Source organism: Saimiri boliviensis, chromosome X, assembly GCF_048565385.1.
Source record: "Saimiri boliviensis isolate mSaiBol1 chromosome X, mSaiBol1.pri, whole genome shotgun sequence".
NCBI classification, from domain to species: domain Eukaryota; kingdom Metazoa; phylum Chordata; class Mammalia; order Primates; family Cebidae; genus Saimiri; species Saimiri boliviensis.
The window spans coordinates 57554923-57560655 of record NC_133470.1 but is presented as its reverse complement, the minus strand read 5'-3'; positions in this window follow the sequence as shown (position 1 = coordinate 57560655).

Here is a 5733-nt window from a genome sequence, read left to right as displayed (position 1 = left end):
AGGCTTGAGCCACCGCGCCCGGCCTAGGATTTTTGTATCTACACTTGTAAACTGAGCCTACACTTGTCCTTTCTGCTGTTATTTCTTGTATAGTTTTGGAATCAAGATTATGGTGCCTTATAAAATTAACTGGCCATGTTTTGCTCCTTTCTTAGTAGTGGAACAACTTGTATAAAAAAGGGATTTAGGCCGGGCACGGTGGCTCAAGCCTATAATCCCAGTACTTTGGGAGGCCGAGGCGGGTGGATCACGAGGTCTAGAGATGGAGACCATCCTGGTCAACATGGCGAAACCCCGTCTCTACTAAAAATACAAAACATTAGCTGGGCATGGTGGCTCGTGCCTGTAATCCCAGCTACTCAGGAGGCTGAGGCAGGAGAATTGCCTGAACCCAGGGGGCAGAGTTTGCGGTGAGCCGAGATCGCGCCATTGCACTCCAGCCTGGGTAACAAGAGTGAAACTCCGTCTCAAAAAAAAAAAAAAAAAAAAAAAAGGGATTTAGAAATCTACAAAGTTTGGTAGAACTCACTTATAAAACAATATGCACCTGGAGATTTTTGAGAGGCAAAGTCTTTGATGACCGCTTCAGTTTTTCTTTCTTTTTTTTTTTTTGGAGACGGAGTTTCGCTCTTGTTACCCAGGCTGGAGTGCAATGGCGCGATCTCGGCTCACCGCAACCTCCGCCTCCTGGGTTCAAGCAATTCTCCTGCCTCAGCCTCCTGAGTAGTTGGGATTACAGGCACACACCACCATGCCCAGCTAATTTTTTGTATTTTTAGTAGAGACGGGGTTTCACCACGTTGACCAGGATGGTCTCGATCTCTCGACCTCGTGATCCACCCGCCTCGGCCTCCCAAAGTGCTGGGATTACAGGCTTGAGCCACCGCGCCCGGCTCGCTTCACTTTTTCTACTTAAATTCTTTCTTTCTGTGATGGTTTTGGCATTATTTCTTTTTTGAGATGGAGTCACTCTGTGGCCCAGGCTGGGGTGCAGTGGGTGCAGTCTCAGCTCACTGTAACCTCCATCTCCAATGTGGGTAAGAGTGAGACGCTCAAAAAAAAATTAATTACTTTTGGCCAGGTGAGAGTGGCTCATGCCTGTAATTCCAGCACTTTGGGAAGAGGAGGTGGGCAAATAGTTTGAGCCCAAGAGTTCGACACCAGCTTGGGCAACATGGCAAAATGCCATCTCTACAAAAAGTAAAAAAAAAAAAAAATTGGTTGAGCATGGTAGCCCGTGCCTACGGTCCCATCTATATGGGAGGCTGAAACAGGAGGGTCACTTGAGTGCAGTAGGTCAAGAGTTCAGTGAGTTCTGTTCTCCCCACTATATTCCAGCCTGGGTGATAGAGGAAGACCCTATCTCAAGAAAAAAAAAAAAAAAAAGGAGAGGCCGGGCGCGGTGGCTCAAGCCTGTAATCCCAGCACTTTGGGAGGCCGAGGCGGGTGGATCACGAGGTCAAGAGATCGAGACCATCCTGGTCAACATAGTGAAACCCCGTCTCTACTAAAAATACAAAAAATTAGCTGGGCATGGTGGCGCGTGCCTGTAATCCCAGCTACTCAGGAGGCCGAGACAGGAGAATTGCCTGAGCCCAGGAGGCGGAGGTTGCGGTGAGCCGAGATCGCGCCATTGCACTCCAGCCTGGGTAACAAGAGCGAAACTCCGTCTCAAAAAAAAAAAAAAAAAAGGAGAATTGCTTTTGCTGAAGTTCTTTCTTATAAATCTTTTTTTAAGACCCCAATTTCAAATTTATAAATCTTCTCTGCTTTTCTCTTCTCTATTCCATTGTTTTCTCTTATACTTATTATCCTTTATTTATTGTATTTTCTCTGTGCATTTTTTAAAAATTTATGAGTTGACTGTTTAACTTTTTTTTTTTTTTTTTTTTTGAGACGGAGTTTCGCTCTCGTTACCCAGGCTGGAGTGCAATGGCGCGATCTCGGCTCACTGCAGCCTCCGCCTCCTGGGTTCAAGCAATTCTCCTGCCTCAGCCTCCTGAGTAGCTGGGATTACAGGCACGCGCCACCACAGCCCAGATAATTTTTTTGTATTTTTTAGTAGAGACGGGGTTTCACCATGTTGACCAGGATGGTCTCGATCTCTTGACCTCGTGATCCACCCGCCTCGGCCTCCCAAAGTGCTGGGATTACAGGCTTGAGCCACCGCGCCCGGCAACTTTTTTGTTTTTAATGCTTTGTGTATCTGTGTGAGAGACAGGGTCTCACTCTGTCACTCAGGCTGGAGTGCAGTGGTACAGTCACTGGTCACTGCAGTTTTGACCTCCTGGCTCAAGTAATCTTCCTGCCTCAGCCTCCCAAGTACCTGGGACTAGAGTGGCTCACCACTGCAAATGACTAATTTGTTAAAAAATTTTGTAGAGTTGGGGTCTCCCTATGTGGCTCAGGCTGGTATCAAACTTCTAGGCTCAAGTGATCCTCCTGTCTTGGCCACTCAAAGTATTGGGATTACAGGTGTGAGCCACTGGGTTGGACCTGTTTTTAATTTTTCTTGCTTCCTGATCAACGTACTTAAAGACGTAATTGATCAACTTACTTAAAGACATAATTTTGCCCTTTTTACCTATATAACTTTTTTTTTGAGATGGAGTCTCAGGCTGGAGTGCAGTGGCAAGATCTCTGCTCACTGCAACCTCTGCCTTCTGAGTTGAACTGATTTTCCTGCCTTAGCCTCCTGATTAGCTGGGACTACAGGCGCGCCCCACCACGCCTGGCCAATTTTTGTGTTTTTAGTAGAGATGGGGTTTCACCTAGTTGGCCAGGCTGGTCTTGAACTCCTGACCTCAAATGATCCACCTACCTCAGCCTCCCAAAGTGCTGGGATTACAGGCATGAGCCTCGGTGCCCAGCCTATAAAACTTTTTAAGGTATGGTTCACAAATTTTGACCTGTACATTTTTATTATGATTCTATTCTAGTTTCTCTTAATTTTCTCTCTGTTTTCCTTTTACACTAAAAGATTATTTATGTATATGTAATTTCATTCCCCAATATAGGTGATTCTGTTAGCTATGCTTTTGTTATTAGTTTCTAATTTTATTGCATGAATGTTTATACCAGCCTTATTCATAATAGTCCAAAGGTTGAAACAACTCAAATGTTCATCAACCGATGAAAATATGAACAAAGTATGGAATAGCTAAGGGATTGTTATTCAAAAATAAAAAGGAGGAGGCTGAGGCAGGAGAATTGCCTGAACCCAGGAGGCGGAGGTTGCGGTGAGCCGAGATCGCGCCATTGCACTCCAGCCTGGGTAACAAGAGCGAAACTCCGTCTCAAAAAAAAAAATAAATAAATAAAATAAAATAAATAAAAAAATAAATAAATAAATAAATAAAAATAAAAAGGAGCTGGACTGAGTGGCTCACACCTGTAATCTCAACACTTTGGGACGCCAAGGTGGGAGGATCATGTTGAGCCAGGAGTTCAAGACTAGCCTGGGCAACATAGTGAAACACAGTCTCTATTTAAAAAGTTAAAAAATTAGCCAGGGACCAGACTCAATGGCTCATGCCTGTAATCCCAGAAATTTGGGAGGCTAAGGTGGGTGGATTACTTGAGTCCAGGAGTTCAAGACCAGCCAGAGCCACATGACAAACTCCATCTCTGCTAAAAATACAAAAAATCACCTGGGTGGAGTGGCACTGGCCTGTAGTCCCAGCTACTGGGAAGACTGAGGTGGAAGGATAGCTTGAGCCCAGGAGGCAAAGGTTGCAGTGAGACAAGATTGTGCCACTACATTTCAGCCTGGGTGACAGAACTGGACCCTGTCTCAAAATTGATCAATCAGTCAACAAAAATAAAAAGAAATATACTGATATATATTTAAACATGGATGAACCTTGATTACATCATGCTAAGCAAAAGAAGCCAGACACAGAAAGATTACACATTGCATGACTCCACTTATACGAAATATCCAGCATAGGCAAATCTCTAGAGCCTGAAAGTAGATTATAGTTTTTGTTAGAGCCTGGGGAGGATGGGTTTAGAGGGAAACGGGATGTGACTGCAAAAGGGTAGAGAGTATTTTTTGAGGTGATAACAATGTTCAAAAATGTATTGTGGGCCGGGCGCGGTGGCTCAAGCCTGTAATCCCAGGACTTTGGGAGGCCGAGGCGGGTGGATCACGAGGTCAAGAGATCGAGACCATCCTGGTCAACATGGTGAAACCCCGTTTCTACTAAAAATACAAAAAATTAGCTGGGCATGGTGGCGTGTGCCTGTAATCCCAGCTACTCGGGAGGCTGAGGCAGGAGAATTGCCTGAACCCAGGAGGCAGAGGTTGCGGTGAGCCGAGATCGAGCCATTGCACTCCAGCCTGGGTAACAAGAGCGAAACTCCGTCTCAAAAAAAAAAAAAAAAAAAAAAAAAAAAAAAAAAAAAATGTATTGTGGTGATGATTGCTTAATTTTATGAATAACCTTCAAAGTATTGAATTTTACCTTTTGTTTATTTTATTTTATTGACAGGGTCTAGCTCTGGCCCCCAGGCTGGAGTGCAGTGGTGCAAACATGACTCACTGCAACCTCCACTCATGCCATCCTCCCACCTCAGCCTCCCAAGTAAATGGGACTACAGGCCCATGCTACACGCCCAGCTAATTTTTTTTTTTGTAGAGACAGAGTTTTGCCATTATGCCCAGGCTGGTCTCAAACTCCCGAGCTCAAGCAATACTTCTACCTCAGCCTCCCAAAGTGCTAGGATTATAGGAGTGAGCCACCTCCCTGGGCCAAATAAATAAATGTTTCATTCATTTATTTATTTTTGTTTTACTAATATAGTTTAACAAAGCAGTTTTACATAAGCTCACATCAACAATAAAAAAGAATTTTCTAGGCCGGGCGCGGTGGCTCAAGCCTGTAATCCCAGCACTTTGGGAGGCCGAGGCGGGTGGATCACGAGGTCGAGAGATCGAGACCGTCCTGGTCAACATGGTGAAACCCCGTCTCTACTAAAAATACAAAAAACTAGCTGGGCGTGGTGGCGCGTGCCTGTAATCCCAGCTACTCAGGAGGCTGAGGCAGGAGAATTGCCTGAGCCCAGGAGGCGGAGGTTGCGGTGAGCTGAGATTGCGCCATTGCACTCCAGCCTGGGTAACCAGAGCGAAACTCCGTCTCAAAAAAAAAAAAAAAAAAAAAAAAAAAAGAATTTTCTGTTTTTTTCCCCTTCTTTCTTTTATTTTTCTCTTTTTCTTTTTTTTTTTTTTTTGAGATGAAGTCTTTTTTTTTTTTTTTTTGAGACGGAGTTTCGCTCTTGTTACCCAGGCTGGAGTGCAATGGCGCGATCTCAGCTCACCGCAACCTCCGCCTCCTGGGTTCAGGCAATTCTCCTGCCTCAGCCTCCTAAGTAGCTGGGATTACAGGCACGCACCACCATGCCCAGCTATTTTTTTTTTTTTTTTTGTATTTTTAGTAGAGACGGGGTTTCACCATGTTGACCAAGATGGTCTCGATCTCTTGACCTTGTGATCCACCCGCCTCGGCCTCCCAAAGTGCTGGGATTACAGGCTTGAGCCACTGCGCCCGGCGAGATGAAGTCTTGCTCAGTCACCCAGGCTGGAGTGCAGTGGTATAATGTCGGCTCACTGCAACCTCTGCCTCCTGTGTTCAAATGATTCTCCTGCCTCAGTCTCCTCAGTAGCCGGGATTACAGGTGCGTGCCACCAGTCCTGGCTAATTTTTGTATTTTTAGTAGAGACTGGGTTTCCCC